Here is a 13114-nt window from a genome sequence, read left to right on the forward strand (position 1 = left end):
TCTCCTCTGGGGGGGGTGGGAGGAGACAGATTCCCTGCATTCATCACAACTCTTTGTGCTGGTAAATAGAGATTCTGCACTACTTACCCTTCATACTGGTAAATAGTAGAGATTCTGCACTATTTACCCTTCCTCCTTGCAAATAGATGCTACCTTAATGTATATGGGTGTGTAGGCATACATGCCAACCCTCCCGATTTAGGCGGGAGACTCCCGATTTTGAGGTGAAAAATATTGCTATTTTTCACAGTCTCCCGCCTAAAATAACTGTAGCCCCAATGCATTCCTATGGGGAAATATGTGTCTCTCGATTTCCCTGAGGAAATTTCCCTCCCAGGTGCACCTGAATGTTGGCATGTATAGTAGGGGGCTTGGCAGGTGAGTCCGCCGATTACAAGGTGGGGGACCTCTGCCAAAAGGTGCAAGTTGAGAGATATGCGTTCATGCCCATACACTTCAAATAACTCTTACCCACCAAAAAACCCAAAATTGGCTGTTTTCACTCACCATAGGAACACACAAGGTTGAGAACTATGTATGGCAGTGCTGATTTTTCTTTGACTTCTGAGAATTGCAGTCCATAGCTCTCAACCTTTCATTGCCCTTGGGTGGGTGAAAACACCCCATTTTGCATTTGGCGGGTGAAAGCCCATTGATTCTTATGGGCGTGCAAGGAGCTTGGCGGGTGAGAGAGCTGCCTAAGTGGTGGCGGTGGGTGACACCCGCCAAAAGCGAGTGAGTTGACAGCATACCTGCCTAACCTCCGGATTTTTCCCAGAGACTCAGGAATTTTAACCATTTCTCTGGGTCTCCGGGAATGATCCTGGAATCTCAGGAATTTTGGTGGGGACAGCTTTCTCTGATTGTTTTTTTTTTGTTTTGTTATGCTTGCAGGACTCCGCCGCCACAGACTCCCTGCCTCAGTGTGGCTTTATCTCTGCAGCAATGACTGTAACACTTCCAACACATTGGCAAAAAGAATGCAGGTGAAGCAAAATAACGCGTGTTTATTTTGCTTCACCTTTCATTCTTTTTTGCCGACTTTCAATGCGAACGCGCGTTTCTTTTGCTTTTGTTCTTTTTGCCCAGGTTAGGGTGTACTCAGCCCCATTGAACCACAGCCATCAGGTTTTTGCAAGCTGGACAACTCACCACTGCACTACATAACCTGATGAAAAACAACTAAGGTGAAATGTCCTATTTCCATACTGCAAAATTCAGGGAAAACATTTGTATTGGTTCTTGGAGTTTACATGTGCACATTTTAACGTGTTGATTTTCTGAAAGGCGCATGCAATTTGGTTGGTTGTGAAAAAGCAATTTAATGAAATATGCATATTTCAATTTGAACTGCAAATTTCTGACCTGACATCACTTTACAACAGAGTTTACCTTTTTGACATGTGGGCGGAGTCATGTGAAAATGGGCGGAGTTTTGTATGACTGTGGGCGTGGCATAAATCTCAGGAATTTTGATTTTCAAATGTAGGCAGGTATGGTTGACAGGTATGGCAGTCCCGAATTTAAAATGGAAAAGGAAAACTACAAGTTCCAGAATGAAAGCAATAAAATCAGGGCCAGGTAACATACTTACACTGAGACATTGAGAAACTTTAAAGCTCTCAGCTTGTCTATTGATCCAGCAAAATGTTTGGAAACACTTAGCAGAAACAATAACCGTGATGTATAACATCACTCTGATTTGGGAATCGACAAGTTACATATAAATAAACAATTAGAATAACGTACACCAGTCTGTGTTTTATTCAGAAGCCGCTGGATTGCTAAACACAGCTATACTAGTCGAAGATGGCCGCCACATTCAAAGTTGTATCTAAAAGCAAAAATCCTTTGTCGGGCTCCACACCTCTTTTGATGGTAAAAGCCTGTAGGGAGGCTGAGTGTGGCGACAACTCCAAGCGATGGAACCTACCCTTGTTCAAAATGGCCAACCGTCTTGCGTTCCACGGTGGCGCTACGTGGTGACGTCCCGCTCAGCTGTTCTGTCTGTGACTACTGACTGTTGTCAGACACTGGAGAAAGATGGCCGCTGGTTAGCCTCTTCGTGAGTTTAGCCCCAAGCGGAGGGACAGAAAAAATATAAAATAAATAAAAAATCAAGGAAACTTTGAAGGCTGGGATCAGTACCCTGCCCCCCCAGAGGTGTTAGGCGGTGCTTTGCACCACTTGTCCCTAGCCAGGGGAGGGGCGGTCACGAAGAAGGTGCGAAGGGGAGGGGCGATGGTAAAGCCCTGAAGTGTCACCACTGCATAGACAGGTGAGTCTGTCATCGAGACCCACTTTTTATCCATGTAGGGGCGGCACGTTGCATGTTATTTGTTTATGCATACTCCTAATTCCAAGCATTTACCCCTTTACGATGCGGTCCAAAGTATGCCCATTATAGATAATTAGTAATGTCAAAACACTGCCCGTTTGCTAAAATGTCAGACGTTGTGCAAACACGTTTCTATTGTATAAAACGCAACGCTGTATGCTGCGTCGCCACCAGTAGCTACACGGTTAACCCATTAAGCCCAAATTGCCCATCGTTGTTCTGAGATCACTTCACATTTTCCCAACAGTGCTCACTGTACCTCCACTTTTCATTACGCTTCCAGAATAATCAGTTGCGTACAAATGCATGGGGCTGGGAGATATTCAGCTGCTGGTTTGTAACGTAGAAGAACCCGGTTAGCTTGAAACTGACAGCAGAAGATATTGTTGCCTCTCTGGAACCATACAACAAAACTGTGTGATGTTGACTATGCTGTGGAACGTGTACAAAGGAGAATAAAGGACACAACCTGGAATCTTTTTAACTCAAATTGGAAAATATACAATTGACACAAGTTAATTGGCACCTTGCACACAAGTTCGATATGCGGTGCAGTGCATACTATTACCCGTAGCTCCTGCCTCACAGGTCCTGCATGATACCCGTGAACTGCTTTTGGATCCTGATAAAGAAATCCTTATTTCTATCCCTGCAAGTGTACCTAGAGTGGCCAACTTTACAAAGTGTATTTGCAAGACACTTTAGACGCGGTGGTACATCTGAAGGAGTTATGCATGCAGTTCAGTATTGCATCATTCGCCCATCTAACTTAATTTTAACATTAGTGTCAAAAGGTATTTTAACACACAGCACAGAAAATAACAAGAATGTGGGACTGTTATACATACAGGGTACTAACTTATTAGGTTTCTTTTCAGGTTATGTCTTTGAATTTCCAAGGGCATGTGCAGCAAAAGACATGCAACCCCCCTAATTTGTGTATGTAGTGACATCATGGGAAGTTACATAATGTAAAATAAAAATGCAAAGATTAACCTACGTCTTTGATACTCTCCTGCATCATTTGAAGTTATTTTAAAAGAAGCTTCCATGTGTAAGGCTATAGAACAATATGTGTGGTATGCAGTATATGAATGATTACTATTATTAATGTCTAACAACTCTATTGTTCAGCAACCCATGAGATAGCAAAAGGAGAAAAATGTTTCACTTGTAGGTACTCCAAACTTTGGTAGATAAGGCACACCGAGATTACATTTTTTTGCCCAGTTTCACACACTGTGCTTAAATGGAGTAACACTGAGTTTGGGCCAGTCTGTGATTTAAACACTTCGAAAGATATCTTCCCAGCTATAGTTCACGCAAGCATTTGCGAAGGTTTGGGTTTCGTGAGATTAAATAATAGTTAATAACAATGCCTGTAACAGTACGCTAATAACACGAGAAACCTGACATTATATAAATTGTTACAAAAACACGTCAAGCAAAAAGATATACCATTATAGATTTATTTTCCCATTCTTGAATGGGAGATTACAGCAGGATCAAGCAAAGAAATGCAAGCATACACACATGCTAATTGGGTTTTAAAACGGCATTCAAAGTGAAAAAATGCAACCAAAGTTAATTTGCTTCGATATGTATTTCACATATCGTGCAGTTTTATGCTACTGTGCTGTTTATCACCACCAAACGTACCTTTAAGCTGCAATAGTAGTTTGCAAGGGACCACTCAATTCTGTGTTTCGGCAATCAACGTCTAACTTTTGTATAGTAATGCTCTGTTGAAACAAAGAGGAACTCCAATGGAAGGTGGTGCGTTTTTAATTATCAGACGAAAAAAGTGTGAACCCACGCTGGGAATGCTTTGGACAGCTGATGCCGCTTCATGAGAGGTGCAAAGTCGTGGCTTCCTCCCGTCCCAGGTAGGCTGGATGCGGGACACTGGACATAGCACTTGAAATCGGGGCGGTGCAGCAAAATAAAGGATGGTTGCCCCCCGCCCCAAAAGAACCCTTAATTGCCCCCAAACTCCTCCCTAGCTCAAAGTATTTTAGTTTAACAAGTGTGCATTTTTTAAATCCCAAAATGACCCATCTTCTGTAAAATAGCCCTGTCCCTGACAGTGTATCAAATTGTACCAAAAATACCAAGTTGTGACATCCCATTTGCCAATCTACTCCACCTGGTACCAAAAAAAAAAGAGTACACCAAAAAATGCTTTATTGTTCCTAAACGGGGCCTTCATTGTGATAGAATATATCCTGTCGTTTTGATCGAAATAAGCCCTCGTTGCGTCAAATAGCCCTTTTTATGGCAAAACACCCTTGCTTGTATCAACACTTCTTATAGTGTGCTCCGAAGAACGTCCCCTCCCATTGGACATACCGATATAAATCCAGATTGTGCCAAGCCAAGATCCACACGCGCTCGTTACAACCCTTTCTAAATTCGCCTGCAAAAACCCTCGCATTTGCCATAGTGCATTTTTTTTACTACTGAAAATGTTTGCTCTAGGGGAAAATGACTCCGCATAACCAGCAGGCCACATTCTGCCCTTTTAACCTCGCACGAATGGAAGCGTTATAAAGAAGAATATTTCTCTTTAAAGGACAGGCATACTAGAATGAGAATAATGGACTGTTTTGAACTTGCCAGCTTTATACATAGCACAGTTCCTTCATTTTTTATTTATTTTACTGGCCTTTGACTGTCTCCTAATTTTATTTTTGGATATTTATTAGAACTTTTTTGCTGTGATGGCCCTACATAAGTGGTCTTGGAACGCCTTAAAACGTTCAATAGGGCAGAGGTGCAAAAAGAAGCTACAGTGTTTTCAGAATAGGATTGGAAGATTAGGATAGGCAAAGTATCGTGGGGTGTCTGGCCAGTTTAGGTCCAGGGAAAGTGGTACGTTTTGAGGCCTTTGTGGAAGGTGATGATGAAAGGTGCAGTACGGATGTAGGATAGAAGGGCGTTCAGGCTCTACTGGGTGGCTATTTTATGAATGCTTGTTTTTGTGTGTGGGTTACCTCTCAGAAAAGAATTGTGCACGTGATTTTGTTTTCTTTTCTTTTAATATTTTTTTGGGTGCTTTTCTGGTGTTTGAGAGATGGGTTTTGGATTGCTGTTAAGGTCGGATGGGCTTTTGAGGTGGGTGGCTTTGTATACAACAGAGTCCTTTGAAAGCAATCCTCTGGGATATTTGGAGCCAGTGGAGCCAGTGTGGAGTGTGAGTGTTTGTGTAGTTGTAGAATGAGTCTTGCCTCTGCATTCTGTATGACTTGCAATGGGGCAAGGGTGTTGTTGGGGCGTGCACGGAGGATAGCATATCCATAGTCCAGCTTGGACAGAACTGGTGTCTGGACTGTGGTACCAAAGTAGTCGGCGAGAAGGATGTATTCTATCGTGCCTGAACGAAGTTTAATGTTGCATATTTTGGTATTGGCAGCTATGTGGTGCGTGAAGGCTAGTTGGGGTTGATGGGGAATCCTAGGGTATTGACTGGTGTGGAGCGGGATATGTGTGGGTTGCTGTTAGGAAAGATTTCTCTTTACAACACCTTTCCTTCCATCTTTATGGAACCCCCATACTTTTTCTCTTATTTTTGAATCTGACCTGTACTTTCTGCCTTGTAGTGAAGCCTTAAGCTATACTGCACTGGCCTTTGCTCATATGTTATGGAGAAACTGATATGTTCTTCTGGCTATAAGTACTGGGAAACATTGTTTCCCTTAGTCGTGTTACTTTGTTACTACTTTTGGTTACGTTTGTATCACTTATGGTAACTTTTTCTCATTGTGCAATGCAGCTTATAATGCAGTACAATGGGGTGCCTTTTTGTTTTGCCCTAGACTAACACTCGGATGATTTTTATTTACTCTAGGTGTGCTAAAAGGATAGGCTGGTGGCCGCAGTGACTTTTTCTCACTTTTTGCGAAATTTTGTTTTAGCTTTACTGCGTTTTCCGAGTTTAGCTACTAACTGTGGCTACTGGTCAAACATGGCCGTGCCACGACATTTTTCCCCGGTTATTTTGCCATCTTGTTCTTATAAGGACTTGTAGTGCCTGGGAAAGCAGGAGCTTTTGGCAGGCTACTGGAGGGCTCTGTGTGTTTGCTGGCATGATGTGGGCTGGGCCAGTTTGACTCCAATCCACATACTGGTTTCAATGTGTCTGAGTGGTATGCATGAATGTTCCTGCCAGTGATCCTGATTTGACCACTGCTGGGTTGTGCGTGTAGGCTAGTCCTCCTATTGGCTAGTGGGAGTTTCAGCTCTTACCTGGTTTTTAGGATAAGACAAGGACCCCTGCACGCATTCTTCAGAGATCCTGGAGAAACCTGAAGGAGCAAAGTATCCTATCAAGCTTTGAGACCTGCGAAAAGACCGGGGACCCGACTGAAGGAGGCCTGGCAACCAACTTCTGCTGCTGTCCTGGAGGAGCTGTCACGACCACTGGCTCTATAGCAGGCACCTATCCAAATTCCTGTCGATGTGCTCACACCTCAGGAACCCCCATTTGGAAACATGGACCCCAAAGAAGTCATTGGGGAGTTTGTGCCTATTCATGTAAAGGCACTAGGCGGTTCAGTTGGATGCAATCTTGGGGCACCAGGCACCGCACCCATTGCCCAATGGTTGAAGGTTAAGGAACTATCCACTTCCTGTTTCCCCCAACATGGGGGAGGACTGAATGAAGCAAAATTGATGTGCTGCAGACTAGTTTTGGGGCGTGGTTGGGTGTGGCTGGCTATATAAGCCACACCCAGTCTAGCAGCCCTCGCTTCGCGTTACACTACCAAAGCAGCGCAACACTCACCGCACAGCTCCTGAGTGCCTTATCCGAGGAATACTTACTTGAGGCGTTCCAGAGACGTTGCAAGCCCATCCATCTGCTCCGTGCCAGCAGTCCACTGCAAACGGACTGTCAGTCAGCTGTTACCCTTCAGCTCCTCGTCATCGCGGCTCCGGCCGTCCTCTGTCAGTCAGCAGCTGCAAAACCCCTCCACTCCAATTACCGCGGCTCCAGCTGGCTCTTGCAAACAAAGAAAGAAACAAAGACAGTAAGCAACCGCAATTAACACGCAGAAACAAGAGGAAGCACACAGTAAGAGACAAGCAGCACGATAAGCAACAGAGTGCTAGAAGGAAAAGCATAAAAGACAGAAGACAACTGCAAGCGGCATAAACACCAGAAAAGGACAATACTGGCTAGACAAGAGCTAGCGCCGCTCCAACCTACCGTATACAGAACAACCTACCAACGCCACAGCAGGACTGGGCTTGGAACTGTGAACCAGTGACGTAACTGGTTCTACCCCCATTCAGATTGCACCCCTGTTTTCAGAATTGGCAGGATGGAGAGCTCTCCTTTCATATAAAGAAGGTGAGCACAGTCGCTAGGGACTTTGGGTTCCAGGGAGGGTTCAGGGTGTGGGTGAGACCTGTTACACTGTTCCCTAACCTTAGTCTGGTGTATTCTTACAGAGGCAGTCCCACAGAACCCAGTGTTTCCACCACAGTCCCGAAAGGCCCCGGCACAGTTCCTGGTGCTCCTGCAGAGCTAAGGTGAGCGTAACAGGAGCCTTGTCATGCTCTTGATCTTTAGTAGTCCTGCGAAGGAGCTACGACCCTTGGAGTGTAGGTCCATACATTCCCGACGTCTGCTCGGTGCCCTGCCAAAGGAAGCTTTCCGAAGTGCCCTGCAACCGTCCTGTGGCTGACAAGCTTCGTTTTTGGGCTACCGTGCTCCTGGCGTCACCGTACCGAGTTTCGGCCTAAAACGTGGGGGATCCACAGCTAGCCCTGCGAGACTACATACTGCGTAATTTCAGCGTCCTAGTACAAAGGGGACCAGAGATAGAAGGGAAAGTCCGACCACGGCTACTCAATCAGTTTGCATCGCCGTGCGTGTTGTGCACCATCTGAAAACTGCTTACCTGACTCGAGTCCAGTCCTGAGTGGGGTGCTGCATCGAGTTTTTCTACATTCTTTGACTGAGGGTCCTTGGAACAGTAAAAGACACCAACCAGAGATCAGCTCGAACCTGCAACCCCTGGGAATCAAGTACTGCAGCTTTCGGCAGGAAAAGCAACGTCGGACACTCTTCCTTTGTTCTGCCAAGTCTGGGGAAGAATCGGAGTACAGGGGGTAAGATACAGCGTTTCTAACCTATCCCTATACTCCCAAGTCAATCGGCTTATAATAATAAAGCTTATTTCTAACACTTTTGCCTTTGCCGTAACTTGCCTATGCAAGTTATACGGCTGTTGGGGCTACTTTTGGCTATTAGACTAACTTGTACTCTAACCCTAAGAACACTTCACTGGACTTCATATACACTACCTGCTTTTTTTCCTGCATCCTTAGTTCTGTGGAACTGTTTCCTGAACTATTGGGCATAAGGCCCCAGGCATCTTGGGGCTGGGCAATTTTAGATAGGGATCATCTCTGTAGACCTTTTTGTGCAGAATACTTGTCTAACCTTTCCTTTGCAGGAGTATCTGATTTGTATTATGCCATATAACCAAATTAATGTATATATGTATTTAGTTTGATAGGGTGGTATGATACGTCTACCTGCCTACAGTCATTTTTCTATAGTGTATTTTGGCCATAATTAAATAACTGTATTTTTATACATCCTCTCTAAGTGTAATCTGTGATTCCCAAGGTGTGACCTCATTGACCCCTTACAAGCTCACCCCCTCTGAAGAACTTAGCCTAGACCGCATGTGACTGCTACCTAAACTGGTTTGGCTACAGCTTCCCAGAGTTGTTCCTGTCACAATATAGGTTGGCCTTCTATACATTTTAGGTTTATTGTAGGTTAGTTGTTAGGAACAACATCGGCATGTCCCTTCAATCCAGCATAGCTCTCGACTGGAAATCTTAGAACCAGCTTTCAGAGCATAACATCCCCAACACTCCACACACTCTGACATCACCACATTCCATACAACAGTGATGTCACCACCTCACCCGAGATACACATTACACCACCTCTCCCTCCTTTCATTTCTTGAACAAGGAGGAATTCCACTAAAACCATCACTGACACAATCCCCTACATACACGTGTGGCCAGCACGTAATGCACCAACTAACCATACTCCAATGACGACAAGAAAGCTGCCACCTGGAGCTCACCATCACCCTCAACACATCCAGTTTTATGACACTAGGGAAATGTGCTTAACCAGGAAACCATGGGACAAACATAACCTACATGGCACCCCAAGAATACACTCTCTAACTGTGCCACCAACAAATTGGACAACAAAAACCAACCTGTGTCAGCCGAGACACTCCAACTCCAGAACACACCCAAATCCAACTCCAACTCCACTCCTCCCTCTCAAAACACAACAATGAGGAACCCAACGCAGTCTAATAAGGGCTAACTCCTCCCATAAAACAGAACTGGAAATACCCTTGAGAAACAAAAATAATAAACTAAGCACTACCACCTGTTCCAAGCTGCCCCTGGGAACCTAGGACCTGCCACGATCCAGCGTTCCCAAAAATGCACTACCTAACACACCAAACCATCCGTGCACAAACAACCTTCCACCCTAGTCTGCACACTAGGGCAGCAGGGCTGCCACTCCCGGACACAAACCCAGCTCAACAAGCACACCATCCCAACATCAGTTCACCACAGCACCCATACAGAGCACACCTAGCACACCCCGAACACCTAAGAAAATGCTTCGCACTAGACTGAACAGAACACATTCCTTCAACACCACAATACGGGACTCGAAATCCCAACCAACTGTGTTAGACAGTACACACAACACCCCTAGAGCCCCTAGTTCAGCCAACTGCATCACCGCAGTACTCCCACACGCACTTTGGACCCCTAGTCCAGCCAACTGCATCACCGCAGCACACCCAGACACACCTTGGACCCTTAGTCCAGCCAACTGCATCAGCGCAGCACACACAGACACACCTCGGACCCCTAGTCCAGCCAACTGCACACAAAGTGCATCACCACTACAACTTAGGACACCTAGCCCAAGCCAACCACACCACCACAGCACACTGTTACTACGACATAGGACCCCTAGTCCTAGCCAAACTGCACCATGCAGCACACCGACACTACCACAGAGGACCCCAAGTCCTAGCCAATCTGCACTAGCAGCACACCAAGTCACTAACCAATGGGGCACCCAAGCCACACTAGGGTACCATTGGGACACCATCATGGTAGACTACAAATAGCAAACCACATCCCCCACACACACACACAACCTAGAGGTTGCCCTCACACACCATACGCACACATGCTATGCAAGAGCTAGGCGGCCATATGAAACAACAAAACTTTGGCACAAATATGCAAATGCGCACAATTTGACATCAAAATACTCCAGCAATCCCACTGAAAGATAAAGGTTAGTACAGCAAATTCATTACAGCAAAATCGTTTTAGCACTAAATTAACAGCTCTGCCATCAATACAACATCACAACCCGCGAGTTCCCCCACCCATGAGTCCATCAAAACCCAATAGTGGAAACCCGACATGCAAGGAAATAAAGTTAGAGAAATCAACACATTGTACCGCTCGCTCCTTGACCTAACTGGCAACAAGGTTCTGTGCACGCACACGCCAGACCTAACGCGGCTGTAACTACTTCCGCGTTCCAGTTCCTCATCAACAACGCATTCCAGACGTTCACTCTGGAACACTTCCTGATGACACGCTACGTCATCATTCACCGAGGCGCTGCACCGATCGCAAGTCCTGCGCCCCTCCATTGGGTGAAGAGTTTGGAGGCCCGTCACATCTAAGAACACAAGGTTGGCACCCATGGACTCAGGCACCTGCAGCTGCTCCCCCGGGCCCCACACAGATGCAGTCGATTCGCTGCCTGCTAGCTGGACCACCTGGCCTCCAGCCCAACATGCAGGGATAATAGTATCTCGCCTCCTCATCACGCGGCACTCCAAAGCCGCACCAGGAGGAACACTATTGCCCGCACGGCTCCCACACTCAGCGCCGCCTCCTTCCTGAGCACTGTGCGGCGTGGTAAAACGCTCCTCTGCCTCATCCAAAATGAGATAGGGAAAGTCCAGAGCACGACACTGCCAGCCACAGCACCGCCCGGCCTGCTGAGACCCTCTCAGCCGGGGCACACCATGAGGTGCTCCTCACTGCACCGCACACCGACCTGTGCGCCACCGACCTGTGCGCCGCTCAGCTTCCCGCAGCACCACCCGGTCACTGGGGTGAGACAGCCCTTAGGGCTGGTGCAATCAACCCTGCAGTGCACAGCGAACTGCGCGCTGTCTCGGGCTCCTATGTTCAGCACCACCCAGCCTGCTGAAGCATATGCAGCCCAGTTAAAACAACTCTGGGCTCCAGCCTGCCGACACGTTGATAATGGGACATGGATTCACAGGAGGGCAATGTTTCCTGGCTACGCACTGTCCCCTCCTTGACAGGGATCCCATCCTCGTCACCAGTGTAATATCTTGGTACCTGAAGTAACACCCAGACCAGCAGGTAAGATATTTATAGGTTTATTGTAGGTTAGTTGCTAGGAACAATATCGGCATGTCCCTTCAATCCAGCATAGCTTTCAACTGTAAATCTTAGAACCATCTTTCAGAGCATAACATCCCCAACGCTCCACACACTATGGCATCACCACATTTCATACAACAGTGATGTCACCACCTCACCTGAGATACACATTACAACAGCCTTCTATACATCTGTCCACCAGGCCAGAGTATAGAAAATGAGTCCTAACAGTTACCTGTGATCAAGGGAGTGAGGTCTGTACCTGCGGGTGGGGGTAGTCAAATAAGAAGGTACTCTGTTTTGGATGGGTTGAGGTTTAGGAAGTGGGTGGCTTCATTGTTGAAACAGGGTGTGGATTTCTGAGGGGGGAAGAGTTATGGAAATCTGTGTCATCTGTGTATTGGTGAAAGTGTATGTTGTGGTTGCTAAGAGTCTGTTCGAGTGATGCAGTGTATATGTTGAAGAGGAGGGGACCTTGGTAGGATCCTTATGGCACTCTGTATTTGACTGTGTTGGGATTGAATCCGTAAGGGTTTATGGAGATGAAGCATGTCCTGTCTGCAAGAAATAAGGTAAACTAGTCGAACAGTGACTCGGTTTCATCCTGTGGGATAGGATGTTTATTAAGATGGTGTGTTCAATAGTGTCAAAAGCCGTGGAGAGGTTGATCAAGGAGGACTAGAAGGGATGTGTGTCCTTTGTCAGTGATGTTGTTGATGCCATCCAGGTTGTGAAATGTTGCAGTCTCAGTGCTCTGTCTGGGGCCGAAAACCTGGTTGGAAGGGGTTGCAAAGATTGTTTGTTTTGGCTTTGGGGTTGGCTTGTGACGAAGCAATCCATGATTCCAGAAAGGTATGGCAAGATTGTAATGGGGCGGTAGTTTATTTGGAGAGGCTGGGGCTGAGTGGTAGTTTTTCGGGCAGGGGGAGATTTGTCCTGTTTTGACTGTGGAGGAGTTGGTGCCATGTGAGAAACAGGATTCAATGATGTTGACCCAGTGTGGAGATGCAGTTAGATGTGGGTCTGAGCTGGGGATGAGGGTGGTTTTCATGGTGAATGGGTTGGAATGTGTCTCTTTTGTTTGGGGGCTTGGTGGTGGAAGAGCACTTATGGGGGGCACTGTGGTGGACTGGGATATGCTAGGGGTGGATGGTGGTTTGAGAGTGACTTCATGATGTTAAAAAGTTTGTGTGTGTGGCTGGGGGTGGATTAGAGGTGGAGGACGGTTTTGGCACTGCATATGGTCATCTTGTATTTGGAGCAGCTGCTTTT

At 46.3% G+C, this 13114-nt stretch overlaps 1 protein-coding gene across 4 annotated transcripts in view; it reads left to right on the forward strand.

Moving 5' to 3' along the window:
* Positions 1–2029: 2029 nt before the first annotated feature.
* The window catches only part of LOC138503575 (golgin subfamily B member 1-like), a 1546163-nt gene continuing 1535078 nt past the window's right edge, over positions 2030–13114 (forward strand). For all 4 annotated transcript variants that reach the window (XM_069623402.1, XM_069623405.1, XM_069623404.1 and 1 more), the window contains exon 1: positions 2030–2278. The gene's annotated coding sequence lies outside the window, so the exon portion shown is untranslated. The remainder of the gene's footprint in view (positions 2279–13114) is intronic.

The sequence above is a fragment of the Ambystoma mexicanum genome, chromosome 11, assembly GCF_040938575.1.
Source record: "Ambystoma mexicanum isolate Mex_15411 chromosome 11, UKY_AmexF1_1, whole genome shotgun sequence".
Taxonomy (NCBI): domain Eukaryota; kingdom Metazoa; phylum Chordata; class Amphibia; order Caudata; family Ambystomatidae; genus Ambystoma; species Ambystoma mexicanum.